We start from the raw sequence: 16,571 nt of genomic DNA, 5'->3' as shown, positions 1-16,571 counted from the left end.
AAGACAGCATCACGGTATATAGAAGCAGTGGTGAAGGTGGTTCGATTCGAAACGCCACATGATTGAGTGGGACAAAGTACCTTATTCGTTACCTGTTTAAGACGTGAAGCCACACTTCGTGCCACCAACTTATAAACAGTGTTAAGAACGGTGATGGGACGTATGTCTCTAGCCCAACAGTCGCCTGTGACCTTTGGATTAAGGGCAATACATACAGCTAGAAAATCGGCGGGTAGCTCGCAACCAGCAAAAATCTCCTCGCACATTTTGCAGAAGTGGTCTCCTAACAGGCCGGAAAACCTAGCACTTCAATTAGTGCTGGAATGGCACAATCGAAGGGCGGTATCCTTGCGGAGTACCGCCAGAGATGAAAAACCGCAGTGTCAGGGCCTAAATGCTTGCAGCATGTACGCTCCACATGTGGGGGTCACACACGGTGGTGCGGGCCGATATGGCAACAGGCGACCGTCGAAAACATCGCAAAAGCAAGTGCCGGAGGGAACGACAAAATACGAGAGCACTCGTCAACAGCCCAGTACCACCCTCCATGTCGAGGAGTAAACTGCGACTCCCATTTGAACGCCGCTAGCTGCCAGGCCAGTGGAGAAGCCGTGAGGCCGCCCCACAGCAGCGCCAGGCCGGAGCGAGCTATACTGGCACGAGCTACACCTAGCCGAGTGCTTACATCGTCCACCGCCTACTGTATATGTGTGTGTGCGTGTGTACCACGTATTCTGCGTGCGTGCGGCGGCGACGACGACGACGTTCGCGAGGAGCTAAGGTTATAACTCCAAAAAATATTATTAAAATTATCTGCGATAGGACCATAAGAGACGCTAACGAGGCATCCGAAGGCACTGTCCTGTGCCACCATAAATTACCAGCCTAGCGTAATGCGGCTGCAAGTGCGGTCCGGCTAACCGCAAAAAAAAAAAAAAAAAAAAAAAAAAATTCTTAAGATAATCTTAAATTAATTAAAAGAAATCGTGGTGTGTAAGCAACTAACTACTGGGCACATCAACAACTACGACAAGTTTTGCTACCAGCGGAATATCTGATCACTGCAGAATGTTAACCCATTTCAGGCTGTGTTTTAATTAATATTAGGTGGGCCGATCCCGACGGTACTGCAATGCCGAGCCAACCCGCGACAGAGGTGGAGCTCCGTCATAAGCCAAAAATGAGTTTAATATTCTGGTCGTGCAATGCAGGACGTATCAGATATTAAGCTGATAAGAACAGATACTACACTTTTTTTCCCTCCTACCTCCCCTATAGGCCTACCTTTTCCTCTCCAAAAATGCCGCCATTCTCTGGTGTCGACGCAGCACGTAAAGCAGGGTGTTGTTAGCAGCAAGACTTATTGCCATAAACCGAAAATAAAAGCGGAGGCATACTCTGCTATGCCTCAGGGGGCGACGACACACTCCTCAGAAACACACTTCCCTCTGCAGGTGTGAGGCAAGTGATGATGTTAAAAACTAAATAGAAAGAAATAAATAAAGACAGAAATGAAGGCAAAAAAAAAAAAACAGCGACGGTAGCACACTCAAACGAAACTGGCGAGATAATCCCATAGCCCATAGAATTAACGAAGTAATAATCCTCTAAGATAGATTATGTGCTTTCCAATTTTCCAATAATTTTTCATACAACGTTCACACAATTTCCATGTTACCAATTTCCATATTATCAGTATCATAGAACAGTCTACTCTAGTGAGGCCCAGAAGGCCAATATCAAACCTGGGGTATGGTTAAGTCAAGAGTAGTTTGAAAGTCCGAGTGACAAAGATCCAGGGGTACACTCAGGCAATTCTTATACGAGGTGCCTTACTCAGCCTGGAACACCTTTTGATAACCATGAACCATTGCAACTTTAAGAAATCTTGCAAAAGTAATGGTATATTTCCGGTCACATTCCGCCTGGCGATGCTGGCTCCAAAGGTAGTCCATGAAAGAGACAGCATCGGTGAGGCAAAAGTCATAGATCGTGAAAATGGTGTGGCCCAAGAGCCACACCACTGCGTTATGTCGTTTTCGGGGGTTGGTCTGAATATCAGGGGTAAGGAACCAGTCGATTGGCACATAGTCCAGTGTAGTCCCACCGATCAGCGCTAATAGCACACGTGCAAGGTCCCACACTTCTGTGACGTGAGGGCATAAGAGACGATGCTCTCTGGTGTCTACGTCACCACATCGGTCGCAAGCAGCCGAGGGCCATAGGCGGATGGCCGCCAAGCGATGATTAGTGGGTATTAAATTGTTTACAACGCGATACCATAGCGCTGAAACTTCTGTGGGGAGGGCTGGGTGGTTGATATTAGCCCAAGCTTGGTGCCAGATGACCGACGGTCGTCTGTCCTCCAATTTATGTGGTGTGGGCTGGCTCTCGAAGCGCCTAGTAAAGGCGCTTCGATGTGCGTGCCTTGTCGGTGGCCACTGTTAGGACGTAACTTTGATTGAGGTAATAGACCTTGACTGCCGTCATCCGGAATGTAATATGTGTCAAACATACTGGTTCACGCGCCGATTGTGGGCGATAACGGTCGAAAAGCACCGCTGTTGTCCCACCTGGGTCAATCTCACGCAAAGTGGCGATACGGTGAATCAGGATTGCCGCACATTTGTGGGGAAAGTCAATGAGTCCAAGGCCACCATCGACCTTTGGCAGTGTACAAGTCTGTGCATCAACTTTGAATAGTGCATGCCGCCACAACAGGCAATATACTGTTTGTGAGATGGCTCTGCTGGTTTGTTTCGGTAGCGTAAGGAGTTGTGCTACATACCATGCCCGTTATAGGATGTAAGTATTAATCAGTTGGATTCGTTGATGGAGGTCGAGTCGTCGATCAGTGTGACTCACGCAAAGTCCTCTGATGCGCGTGAGAATCCGCCTGCACGTGAGTGTTAACATGCGCTGCGGACAGGCAGTCACCTCAAGACCCAAGGTACGTTGATCCCCTACAATCCGGAACCATGGGCGCTCGATGGTCAATGATCGTGGTCCTAGTGGGATTAGCACCATTTTGTTGGATTTTAAAATGGCACCGGATGCTCGTTCATAAACGTGGAGGACTCGGCGAACTGAATCGATGTCCCTGGCGTTTGCTACAAACACACCTACACCATCCGCGTATGCCGCACTGCGGAAGGTGACGCCTGGGAAAGGAACACCATCGACCATCCGTCCGATGTCACGCAGCACGGGGTCCAAAGCGATAAAATACACTGACAAGGGACACCCTTGTCGAACTGATCATCTGATGGGAACTGGTCGTGATCTGCCGCCGTTCACAATGATTGTGGAATTTGCTCCATCCAAGAAGTGCCGGATGACTCTTATGAAGTGCTCCCCGAAACCCATCCGCGACATAACGGCCAGCACGTAAGGATGGGACACCCTATCGAAGGCACCGGCGAAATCTAGGGATCAATTGCAGCCGGGGTACGAGCGTCGGCGGTGGGTGAGTAAGACAGCATCACGGTATATAGAAGCAGTGGTGAAGGTGGTTCGATTCGAAACGCCACATGATTGAGTGGGACAAAGTACCTTATTCGTTACCTGTTTAAGACGTGAAGCCACACTTCGTGCCACCAACTTATAAACAGTGTTAAGAACGGTGATGGGACGTATGTCTCTAGCCCAACAGTCGCCTGTGACCTTTGGATTAAGGGCAATACATACAGCTAGAAAATCGGCGGGTAGCTCGCAACCAGCAAAAATCTCCTCGCACATTTTGCAGAAGTGGTCTCCTAACAGGCCGGAAAACCTAGCACTTCAATTAGTGCTGGAATGGCACAATCGAAGGGCGGTATCCTTGCGGAGTACCGCCAGAGATGAAAAACCGCAGTGTCAGGGCCTAAATGCTTGCAGCATGTACGCTCCACATGTGGGGGTCACACACGGTGGTGCGGGCCGATATGGCAACAGGCGACCGTCGAAAACATCGCAAAAGCAAGTGCCGGAGGGAACGACAAAATACGAGAGCACTCGTCAACAGCCCAGTACCACCCTCCATGTCGAGGAGTAAACTGCGACTCCCATTTGAACGCCGCTAGCTGCCAGGCCAGTGGAGAAGCCGTGAGGCCGCCCCACAGCAGCGCCAGGCCGGAGCGAGCTATACTGGCACGAGCTACACCTAGCCGAGTGCTTACATCGTCCACCGCCTACTGTATATGTGTGTGTGCGTGTGTACCACGTATTCTGCGTGCGTGCGGCGGCGACGACGACGACGTTCGCGAGGAGCTAAGGTTATAACTCCAAAAAATATTATTAAAATTATCTGCGATAGGACCATAAGAGACGCTAACGAGGCATCCGAAGGCACTGTCCTGTGCCACCATAAATTACCAGCCTAGCGTAATGCGGCTGCAAGTGCGGTCCGGCTAACCGCAAAAAAAAAAAAAAAAAAAAAAAAAATTCTTAAGATAATCTTAAATTAATTAAAAGAAATCGTGGTGTGTAAGCAACTAACTACTGGGCACATCAACAACTACGACAAGTTTTGCTACCAGCGGAATATCTGATCACTGCAGAATGTTAACCCATTTCAGGCTGTGTTTTAATTAATATTAGGTGGGCCGATCCCGACGGTACTGCAATGCCGAGCCAACCCGCGACAGAGGTGGAGCTCCGTCATAAGCCAAAAATGAGTTTAATATTCTGGTCGTGCAATGCAGGACGTATCAGATATTAAGCTGATAAGAACAGATACTACACTTTTTTTCCCTCCTACCTCCCCTATAGGCCTACCTTTTCCTCTCCAAAAATGCCGCCATTCTCTGGTGTCGACGCAGCACGTAAAGCAGGGTGTTGTTAGCAGCAAGACTTATTGCCATAAACCGAAAATAAAAGCGGAGGCATACTCTGCTATGCCTCAGGGGGCGACGACACACTCCTCAGAAACACACTTCCCTCTGCAGGTGTGAGGCAAGTGATGATGTTAAAAACTAAATAGAAAGAAATGAATAAAGACAGAAATGAAGGCAAAAAAAAAAAACAGCGACGGTAGCACACTCAAACGAAACTGGCGAGATAATCCCATAGCCCATAGAATTAACGAAGTAATAATCCTCTAAGATAGATTATGTGCTTTCCAATTTTCCAATAATTTTTCATACAACGTTCACACAATTTCCATGTAACCAATTTCCGTATTATCAGTATCATAGAACAGTCTACTCTAGTGAGGCCCAGAAGGCCAATATCAAACCTGGGGTATGGTTAAGTCAAGAGTAGTTTGAAAGTCCGAGTGACAAAGATCCAGGGGTACACTCAGGCAATTCTTATACGAGGTGCCTTACTCAGCCTGGAACACCTTTTGATAACCATGAACCATTGCAACTTTAAGAAATCTTGCAAAAGTAATGGTATATTTCCGGTCACATTCCGCCTGGCGATGCTGGCTCCAAAGGTAGTCCATGAAAGAGACAGCATCGGTGAGGCAAAAGTCATAGATCGTGAAAATGGTGTGGCCCAAGAGCCACACCACTGCGTTATGTCGTTTTCGGGGGTTGGTCTGAATATCAGGGGTAAGGAACCAGTCGATTGGCACATAGTCCAGTGTAGTCCCACCGATCAGCGCTAATAGCACACGTGCAAGGTCCCACACTTCTGTGACGTGAGGGCATAAGAGACGATGCTCTCTGGTGTCTACGTCACCACATCGGTCGCAAGCAGCCGAGGGCCATAGGCGGATGGCCGCCAAGCGATGATTAGTGGGTATTAAATTGTTTACAACGCGATACCATAGCGCTGAAACTTCTGTGGGGAGGGCTGGGTGGTTGATATTAGCCCAAGCTTGGTGCCAGATGACCGACGGTCGTCTGTCCTCCAATTTATGTGGTGTGGGCTGGCTCTCGAAGCGCCTAGTAAAGGCGCTTCGATGTGCGTGCCTTGTCGGTGGCCACTGTTAGGACGTAACTTTGATTGAGGTAATAGACCTTGACTGCCGTCATCCGGAATGTAATATGTGTCAAACATACTGGTTCACGCGCCGATTGTGGGCGATAACGGTCGAAAAGCACCGCTGTTGTCCCACCTGGGTCAATCTCACGCAAAGTGGCGATACGGTGAATCAGGATTGCCGCACATTTGTGGGGAAAGTCAATGAGTCCAAGGCCACCATCGACCTTTGGCAGTGTACAAGTCTGTGCATCAACTTTGAATAGTGCATGCCGCCACAACAGGCAATATACTGTTTGTGAGATGGCTCTGCTGGTTTGTTTCGGTAGCGTAAGGAGTTGTGCTACATACCATGCCCGTTATAGGATGTAAGTATTAATCAGTTGGATTCGTTGATGGAGGTCGAGTCGTCGATCAGTGTGACTCACGCAAAGTCCTCTGATGCGCGTGAGAATCCGCCTGCACGTGAGTGTTAACATGCGCTGCGGACAGGCAGTCACCTCAAGACCCAAGGTACGTTGATCCCCTACAATCTGGAACCATGGGCGCTCGATGGTCAATGATCGTGGTCCTAGTGGGATTAGCACCATTTTGTTGGATTTTAAAATGGCACCGGATGCTCGTTCATAAACGTGGAGGACTCGGCGAACTGAATCGATGTCCCTGGCGTTTGCTACAAACACACCTACACCATCCGCGTATGCCGCACTGCGGAAGGTGACGCCTGGGAAAGGAACACCATCGACCATCCGTCCGATGTCACGCAGCACGGGGTCCAAAGCGATAAAATACACTGACAAGGGACACCCTTGTCGAACTGATCATCTGATGGGAACTGGTCGTGATCTGCAGCCGTTCACAATGATTGTGGAATTTGCTCCATCCAAGAAGTGCCGGATGACTCTTATGAAGTGCTCCCCGAAACCCATCCGCGACATAACGGCCAGCACGTAAGGATGGGACACCCTATCGAAGGCACCGGCGAAATCTAGGGATCAATTGCAGCCGGGGTACGAGCGTCGGCGGTGGGTGAGTAAGACAGCATCACGGTATATAGAAGCAGTGGTGAAGGTGGTTCGATTCGAAACGCCACATGATTGAGTGGGACAAAGTACCTTATTCGTTACCTGTTTAAGACGTGAAGCCACACTTCGTGCCACCAACTTATAAACAGTGTTAAGAACGGTGATGGGACGTATGTCTCTAGCCCAACAGTCGCCTGTGACCTTTGGATTAAGGGCAATACATACAGCTAGAAAATCGGCGGGTAGCTCGCAACCAGCAAAAATCTCCTCGCACATTTTGCAGAAGTGGTCTCCTAACAGGCCGGAAAACCTAGCACTTCAATTAGTGCTGGAATGGCACAATCGAAGGGCGGTATCCTTGCGGAGTACCGCCAGAGATGAAAAACCGCAGTGTCAGGGCCTAAATGCTTGCAGCATGTACGCTCCACATGTGGGGGTCACACACGGTGGTGCGGGCCGATATGGCAACAGGCGACCGTCGAAAACATCGCAAAAGCAAGTGCCGGAGGGAACGACAAAATACGAGAGCACTCGTCAACAGCCCAGTACCACCCTCCATGTCGAGGAGTAAACTGCGACTCCCATTTGAACGCCGCTAGCTGCCAGGCCAGTGGAGAAGCCGTGAGGCCGCCCCACAGCAGCGCCAGGCCGGAGCGAGCTATACTGGCACGAGCTACACCTAGCCGAGTGCTTACATCGTCCACCGCCTACTGTATATGTGTGTGTGCGTGTGTACCACGTATTCTGCGTGCGTGCGGCGGCGACGACGACGACGTTCGCGAGGAGCTAAGGTTATAACTCCAAAAAATATTATTAAAATTATCTGCGATAGGACCATAAGAGACGCTAACGAGGCATCCGAAGGCACTGTCCTGTGCCACCATAAATTACCAGCCTAGCGTAATGCGGCTGCAAGTGCGGTCCGGCTAACCGCAAAAAAAAAAAAAAAAAAAAAAAAAAAATTCTTAAGATAATCTTAAATTAATTAAAAGAAATCGTGGTGTGTAAGCAACTAACTACTGGGCACATCAACAACTACGACAAGTTTTGCTACCAGCGGAATATCTGATCACTGCAGAATGTTAACCCATTTCAGGCTGTGTTTTAATTAATATTAGGTGGGCCGATCCCGACGGTACTGCAATGCCGAGCCAACCCGCGACAGAGGTGGAGCTCCGTCATAAGCCAAAAATGAGTTTAATATTCTGGTCGTGCAATGCAGGACGTATCAGATATTAAGCTGATAAGAACAGATACTACACTTTTTTTCCCTCCTACCTCCCCTATAGGCCTACCTTTTCCTCTCCAAAAATGCCGCCATTCTCTGGTGTCGACGCAGCACGTAAAGCAGGGTGTTGTTAGCAGCAAGACTTATTGCCATAAACCGAAAATAAAAGCGGAGGCATACTCTGCTATGCCTCAGGGGGCGACGACACACTCCTCAGAAACACACTTCCCTCTGCAGGTGTGAGGCAAGTGATGATGTTAAAAACTAAATAGAAAGAAATAAATAAAGACAGAAATGAAGGCAAAAAAAAAAAAACAGCGACGGTAGCACACTCAAACGAAACTGGCGAGATAATCCCATAGCCCATAGAATTAACGAAGTAATAATCCTCTAAGATAGATTATGTGCTTTCCAATTTTCCAATAATTTTTCATACAACGTTCACACAATTTCCATGTTACCAATTTCCATATTATCAGTATCATAGAACAGTCTACTCTAGTGAGGCCCAGAAGGCCAATATCAAACCTGGGGTATGGTTAAGTCAAGAGTAGTTTGAAAGTCCGAGTGACAAAGATCCAGGGGTACACTCAGGCAATTCTTATACGAGGTGCCTTACTCAGCCTGGAACACCTTTTGATAACCATGAACCATTGCAACTTTAAGAAATCTTGCAAAAGTAATGGTATATTTCCGGTCACATTCCGCCTGGCGATGCTGGCTCCAAAGGTAGTCCATGAAAGAGACAGCATCGGTGAGGCAAAAGTCATAGATCGTGAAAATGGTGTGGCCCAAGAGCCACACCACTGCGTTATGTCGTTTTCGGGGGTTGGTCTGAATATCAGGGGTAAGGAACCAGTCGATTGGCACATAGTCCAGTGTAGTCCCACCGATCAGCGCTAATAGCACACGTGCAAGGTCCCACACTTCTGTGACGTGAGGGCATAAGAGACGATGCTCTCTGGTGTCTACGTCACCACATCGGTCGCAAGCAGCCGAGGGCCATAGGCGGATGGCCGCCAAGCGATGATTAGTGGGTATTAAATTGTTTACAACGCGATACCATAGCGCTGAAACTTCTGTGGGGAGGGCTGGGTGGTTGATATTAGCCCAAGCTTGGTGCCAGATGACCGACGGTCGTCTGTCCTCCAATTTATGTGGTGTGGGCTGGCTCTCGAAGCGCCTAGTAAAGGCGCTTCGATGTGCGTGCCTTGTCGGTGGCCACTGTTAGGACGTAACTTTGATTGAGGTAATAGACCTTGACTGCCGTCATCCGGAATGTAATATGTGTCAAACATACTGGTTCACGCGCCGATTGTGGGCGATAACGGTCGAAAAGCACCGCTGTTGTCCCACCTGGGTCAATCTCACGCAAAGTGGCGATACGGTGAATCAGGATTGCCGCACATTTGTGGGGAAAGTCAATGAGTCCAAGGCCACCATCGACCTTTGGCAGTGTACAAGTCTGTGCATCAACTTTGAATAGTGCATGCCGCCACAACAGGCAATATACTGTTTGTGAGATGGCTCTGCTGGTTTGTTTCGGTAGCGTAAGGAGTTGTGCTACATACCATGCCCGTTATAGGATGTAAGTATTAATCAGTTGGATTCGTTGATGGAGGTCGAGTCGTCGATCAGTGTGACTCACGCAAAGTCCTCTGATGCGCGTGAGAATCCGCCTGCACGTGAGTGTTAACATGCGCTGCGGACAGGCAGTCACCTCAAGACCCAAGGTACGTTGATCCCCTACAATCCGGAACCATGGGCGCTCGATGGTCAATGATCGTGGTCCTAGTGGGATTAGCACCATTTTGTTGGATTTTAAAATGGCACCGGATGCTCGTTCATAAACGTGGAGGACTCGGCGAACTGAATCGATGTCCCTGGCGTTTGCTACAAACACACCTACACCATCCGCGTATGCCGCACTGCGGAAGGTGACGCCTGGGAAAGGAACACCATCGACCATCCGTCCGATGTCACGCAGCACGGGGTCCAAAGCGATAAAATACACTGACAAGGGACACCCTTGTCGAACTGATCATCTGATGGGAACTGGTCGTGATCTGCCGCCGTTCACAATGATTGTGGAATTTGCTCCATCCAAGAAGTGCCGGATGACTCTTATGAAGTGCTCCCCGAAACCCATCCGCGACATAACGGCCAGCACGTAAGGATGGGACACCCTATCGAAGGCACCGGCGAAATCTAGGGATCAATTGCAGCCGGGGTACGAGCGTCGGCGGTGGGTGAGTAAGACAGCATCACGGTATATAGAAGCAGTGGTGAAGGTGGTTCGATTCGAAACGCCACATGATTGAGTGGGACAAAGTACCTTATTCGTTACCTGTTTAAGACGTGAAGCCACACTTCGTGCCACCAACTTATAAACAGTGTTAAGAACGGTGATGGGACGTATGTCTCTAGCCCAACAGTCGCCTGTGACCTTTGGATTAAGGGCAATACATACAGCTAGAAAATCGGCGGGTAGCTCGCAACCAGCAAAAATCTCCTCGCACATTTTGCAGAAGTGGTCTCCTAACAGGCCGGAAAACCTAGCACTTCAATTAGTGCTGGAATGGCACAATCGAAGGGCGGTATCCTTGCGGAGTACCGCCAGAGATGAAAAACCGCAGTGTCAGGGCCTAAATGCTTGCAGCACGTACGCTCCACATGTGGGGGTCACACACGGTGGTGCGGGCCGATATGGCAACAGGCGACCGTCGAAAACATCGCAAAAGCAAGTGCCGGAGGGAACGACAAAATACGAGAGCACTCGTCAACAGCCCAGTACCACCCTCCATGTCGAGGAGTAAACTGCGACTCCCATTTGAACGCCGCTAGCTGCCAGGCCAGTGGAGAAGCCGTGAGGCCGCCCCACAGCAGCGCCAGGCCGGAGCGAGCTATACTGGCACGAGCTACACCTAGCCGAGTGCTTACATCGTCCACCGCCTACTGTATATGTGTGTGTGCGTGTGTACCACGTATTCTGCGTGCGTGCGGCGGCGACGACGACGACGTTCGCGAGGAGCTAAGGTTATAACTCCAAAAAATATTATTAAAATTATCTGCGATAGGACCATAAGAGACGCTAACGAGGCATCCGAAGGCACTGTCCTGTGCCACCATAAATTACCAGCCTAGCGTAATGCGGCTGCAAGTGCGGTCCGGCTAACCGCAAAAAAAAAAAAAAAAAAAAAAAAAAAATTCTTAAGATAATCTTAAATTAATTAAAAGAAATCGTGGTGTGTAAGCAACTAACTACTGGGCACATCAACAACTACGACAAGTTTTGCTACCAGTGGAATATCTGATCACTGCAGAATGTTAACCCATTTCAGGCTGTGTTTTAATTAATATTAGGTGGGCCGATCCCGACGGTACTGCAATGCCGAGCCAACCCGCGACAGAGGTGGAGCTCCGTCATAAGCCAAAAATGAGTTTAATATTCTGGTCGTGCAATGCAGGACGTATCAGATATTAAGCTGATAAGAACAGATACTACACTTTTTTTCCCTCCTACCTCCCCTATAGGCCTACCTTTTCCTCTCCAAAAATGCCGCCATTCTCTGGTGTCGACGCAGCACGTAAAGCAGGGTGTTGTTAGCAGCAAGACTTATTGCCATAAACCGAAAATAAAAGCGGAGGCATACTCTGCTATGCCTCAGGGGGCGACGACACACTCCTCAGAAACACACTTCCCTCTGCAGGTGTGAGGCAAGTGATGATGTTAAAAACTAAATAGAAAGAAATAAATAAAGACAGAAATGAAGGCAAAAAAAAAAAACAGCGACGGTAGCACACTCAAACGAAACTGGCGAGATAATCCCATAGCCCATAGAATTAACGAAGTAATAATCCTCTAAGATAGATTATGTGCTTTCCAATTTTCCAATAATTTTTCATACAACGTTCACACAATTTCCATGTAACCAATTTCCGTATTATCAGTATCATAGAACAGTCTACTCTAGTGAGGCCCAGAAGGCCAATATCAAACCTGGGGTATGGTTAAGTCAAGAGTAGTTTGAAAGTCCGAGTGACAAAGATCCAGGGGTACACTCAGGCAATTCTTATACGAGGTGCCTTACTCAGCCTGGAACACCTTTTGATAACCATGAACCATTGCAACTTTAAGAAATCTTGCAAAAGTAATGGTATATTTCCGGTCACATTCCGCCTGGCGATGCTGGCTCCAAAGGTAGTCCATGAAAGAGACAGCATCGGTGAGGCAAAAGTCATAGATCGTGAAAATGGTGTGGCCCAAGAGCCACACCACTGCGTTATGTCGTTTTCGGGGGTTGGTCTGAATATCAGGGGTAAGGAACCAGTCGATTGGCACATAGTCCAGTGTAGTCCCACCGATCAGCGCTAATAGCACACGTGCAAGGTCCCACACTTCTGTGACGTGAGGGCATAAGAGACGATGCTCTCTGGTGTCTACGTCACCACATCGGTCGCAAGCAGCCGAGGGCCATAGGCGGATGGCCGCCAAGCGATGATTAGTGGGTATTAAATTGTTTACAACGCGATACCATAGCGCTGAAACTTCTGTGGGGAGGGCTGGGTGGTTGATATTAGCCCAAGCTTGGTGCCAGATGACCGACGGTCGTCTGTCCTCCAATTTATGTGGTGTGGGCTGGCTCTCGAAGCGCCTAGTAAAGGCGCTTCGATGTGCGTGCCTTGTCGGTGGCCACTGTTAGGACGTAACTTTGATTGAGGTAATAGACCTTGACTGCCGTCATCCGGAATGTAATATGTGTCAAACATACTGGTTCACGCGCCGATTGTGGGCGATAACGGTCGAAAAGCACCGCTGTTGTCCCACCTGGGTCAATCTCACGCAAAGTGGCGATACGGTGAATCAGGATTGCCGCACATTTGTGGGGAAAGTCAATGAGTCCAAGGCCACCATCGACCTTTGGCAGTGTACAAGTCTGTGCATCAACTTTGAATAGTGCATGCCGCCACAACAGGCAATATACTGTTTGTGAGATGGCTCTGCTGGTTTGTTTCGGTAGCGTAAGGAGTTGTGCTACATACCATGCCCGTTATAGGATGTAAGTATTAATCAGTTGGATTCGTTGATGGAGGTCGAGTCGTCGATCAGTGTGACTCACGCAAAGTCCTCTGATGCGCGTGAGAATCCGCCTGCACGTGAGTGTTAACATGCGCTGCGGACAGGCAGTCACCTCAAGACCCAAGGTACGTTGATCCCCTACAATCCGGAACCATGGGCGCTCGATGGTCAATGATCGTGGTCCTAGTGGGATTAGCACCATTTTGTTGGATTTTAAAATGGCACCGGATGCTCGTTCATAAACGTGGAGGACTCGGCGAACTGAATCGATGTCCCTGGCGTTTGCTACAAACACACCTACACCATCCGCGTATGCCGCACTGCGGAAGGTGACGCCTGGGAAAGGAACACCATCGACCATCCGTCCGATGTCACGCAGCACGGGGTCCAAAGCGATAAAATACACTGACAAGGGACACCCTTGTCGAACTGATCATCTGATGGGAACTGGTCGTGATCTGCAGCCGTTCACAATGATTGTGGAATTTGCTCCATCCAAGAAGTGCCGGATGACTCTTATGAAGTGCTCCCCGAAACCCATCCGCGACATAACGGCCAGCACGTAAGGATGGGACACCCTATCGAAGGCACCGGCGAAATCTAGGGATCAATTGCAGCCGGGGTACGAGCGTCGGCGGTGGGTGAGTAAGACAGCATCACGGTATATAGAAGCAGTGGTGAAGGTGGTTCGATTCGAAACGCCACATGATTGAGTGGGACAAAGTACCTTATTCGTTACCTGTTTAAGACGTGAAGCCACACTTCGTGCCACCAACTTATAAACAGTGTTAAGAACGGTGATGGGACGTATGTCTCTAGCCCAACAGTCGCCTGTGACCTTTGGATTAAGGGCAATACATACAGCTAGAAAATCGGCGGGTAGCTCGCAACCAGCAAAAATCTCCTCGCACATTTTGCAGAAGTGGTCTCCTAACAGGCCGGAAAACCTAGCACTTCAATTAGTGCTGGAATGGCACAATCGAAGGGCGGTATCCTTGCGGAGTACCGCCAGAGATGAAAAACCGCAGTGTCAGGGCCTAAATGCTTGCAGCATGTACGCTCCACATGTGGGGGTCACACACGGTGGTGCGGGCCGATATGGCAACAGGCGACCGTCGAAAACATCGCAAAAGCAAGTGCCGGAGGGAACGACAAAATACGAGAGCACTCGTCAACAGCCCAGTACCACCCTCCATGTCGAGGAGTAAACTGCGACTCCCATTTGAACGCCGCTAGCTGCCAGGCCAGTGGAGAAGCCGTGAGGCCGCCCCACAGCAGCGCCAGGCCGGAGCGAGCTATACTGGCACGAGCTACACCTAGCCGAGTGCTTACATCGTCCACCGCCTACTGTATATGTGTGTGTGCGTGTGTACCACGTATTCTGCGTGCGTGCGGCGGCGACGACGACGACGTTCGCGAGGAGCTAAGGTTATAACTCCAAAAAATATTATTAAAATTATCTGCGATAGGACCATAAGAGACGCTAACGAGGCATCCGAAGGCACTGTCCTGTGCCACCATAAATTACCAGCCTAGCGTAATGCGGCTGCAAGTGCGGTCCGGCTAACCGCAAAAAAAAAAAAAAAAAAAAAAAAAATTCTTAAGATAATCTTAAATTAATTAAAAGAAATCGTGGTGTGTAAGCAACTAACTACTGGGCACATCAACAACTACGACAAGTTTTGCTACCAGCGGAATATCTGATCACTGCAGAATGTTAACCCATTTCAGGCTGTGTTTTAATTAATATTAGGTGGGCCGATCCCGACGGTACTGCAATGCCGAGCCAACCCGCGACAGAGGTGGAGCTCCGTCATAAGCCAAAAATGAGTTTAATATTCTGGTCGTGCAATGCAGGACGTATCAGATATTAAGCTGATAAGAACAGATACTACACTTTTTTTCCCTCCTACCTCCCCTATAGGCCTACCTTTTCCTCTCCAAAAATGCCGCCATTCTCTGGTGTCGACGCAGCACGTAAAGCAGGGTGTTGTTAGCAGCAAGACTTATTGCCATAAACCGAAAATAAAAGCGGAGGCATACTCTGCTATGCCTCAGGGGGCGACGACACACTCCTCAGAAACACACTTCCCTCTGCAGGTGTGAGGCAAGTGATGATGTTAAAAACTAAATAGAAAGAAATAAATAAAGACAGAAATGAAGGCAAAAAAAAAAAAAACAGCGACGGTAGCACACTCAAACGAAACTGGCGAGATAATCCCATAGCCCATAGAATTAACGAAGTAATAATCCTCTAAGATAGATTATGTGCTTTCCAATTTTCCAATAATTTTTCATACAACGTTCACACAATTTCCATGTTACCAATTTCCATATTATCAGTATCATAGAACAGTCTACTCTAGTGAGGCCCAGAAGGCCAATATCAAACCTGGGGTATGGTTAAGTCAAGAGTAGTTTGAAAGTCCGAGTGACAAAGATCCAGGGGTACACTCAGGCAATTCTTATACGAGGTGCCTTACTCAGCCTGGAACACCTTTTGATAACCATGAACCATTGCAACTTTAAGAAATCTTGCAAAAGTAATGGTATATTTCCGGTCACATTCCGCCTGGCGATGCTGGCTCCAAAGGTAGTCCATGAAAGAGACAGCATCGGTGAGGCAAAAGTCATAGATCGTGAAAATGGTGTGGCCCAAGAGCCACACCACTGCGTTATGTCGTTTTCGGGGGTTGGTCTGAATATCAGGGGTAAGGAACCAGTCGATTGGCACATAGTCCAGTGTAGTCCCACCGATCAGCGCTAATAGCACACGTGCAAGGTCCCACACTTCTGTGACGTGAGGGCATAAGAGACGATGCTCTCTGGTGTCTACGTCACCACATCGGCCGCAAGCAGCCGAGGGCCATAGGCGGATGGCCGCCAAGCGATGATTAGTGGGTATTAAATTGTTTACAACGCGATACCATAGCGCTGAAACTTCTGTGGGGAGGGCTGGGTGGTTGATATTAGCCCAAGCTTGGTGCCAGATGACCGACGGTCGTCTGTCCTCCAATTTATGTGGTGTGGGCTGGCTCTCGAAGCGCCTAGTAAAGGCGCTTCGATGTGCGTGCCTTGTCGGTGGCCACTGTTAGGACGTAACTTTGATTGAGGTAATAGACCTTGACTGCCGTCATCCGGAATGTAATATGTGTCAAACATACTGGTTCACGCGCCGATTGTGGGCGATAACGGTCGAAAAGCACCGCTGTTGTCCCACCTGGGTCAATCTCACGCAAAGTGGCGATACGGTGAATCAGGATTGCCGCACATTTGCGGGGAAAGTCAATGAGTCCAAGGCCACCATCGACCTTTGGCAGTGTACAAGTCT

General features: G+C 49.0%; 5 non-coding genes across 5 annotated transcripts; all 5 read right to left on the bottom strand.

Annotated features, from left to right (window-relative positions):
* Positions 1-1,102: 1,102 nt before the first annotated feature.
* Positions 1,103-1,302, bottom strand: LOC124554473. The gene has a single exon (XR_006968397.1). It is a non-coding gene; the product is annotated as a U2 spliceosomal RNA (small nuclear RNA).
* Positions 1,303-4,573: 3,271 nt separating this feature from the next.
* Positions 4,574-4,773, bottom strand: LOC124554451. The gene has a single exon (XR_006968396.1). It is a non-coding gene; the product is annotated as a U2 spliceosomal RNA (small nuclear RNA).
* A 3,272-nt stretch (positions 4,774-8,045) lies between these two features.
* On the bottom strand, positions 8,046-8,245 carry LOC124554440. The gene has a single exon (XR_006968395.1). It is a non-coding gene; the product is annotated as a U2 spliceosomal RNA (small nuclear RNA).
* Positions 8,246-11,518: 3,273 nt separating this feature from the next.
* LOC124554429 lies at positions 11,519-11,718 on the bottom strand. Its single transcript, XR_006968394.1, has one exon. It is a non-coding gene; the product is annotated as a U2 spliceosomal RNA (small nuclear RNA).
* Positions 11,719-14,988: 3,270 nt separating this feature from the next.
* Positions 14,989-15,188, bottom strand: LOC124554418. The gene has a single exon (XR_006968393.1). It is a non-coding gene; the product is annotated as a U2 spliceosomal RNA (small nuclear RNA).
* Positions 15,189-16,571: the final 1,383 nt, after the last annotated feature.

The sequence above is a fragment of the Schistocerca americana genome, chromosome 1, assembly GCF_021461395.2.
Source record: "Schistocerca americana isolate TAMUIC-IGC-003095 chromosome 1, iqSchAmer2.1, whole genome shotgun sequence".
Taxonomy (NCBI): domain Eukaryota; kingdom Metazoa; phylum Arthropoda; class Insecta; order Orthoptera; family Acrididae; genus Schistocerca; species Schistocerca americana.
This window is presented reverse-complemented; position numbering and strand designations above follow the sequence as displayed.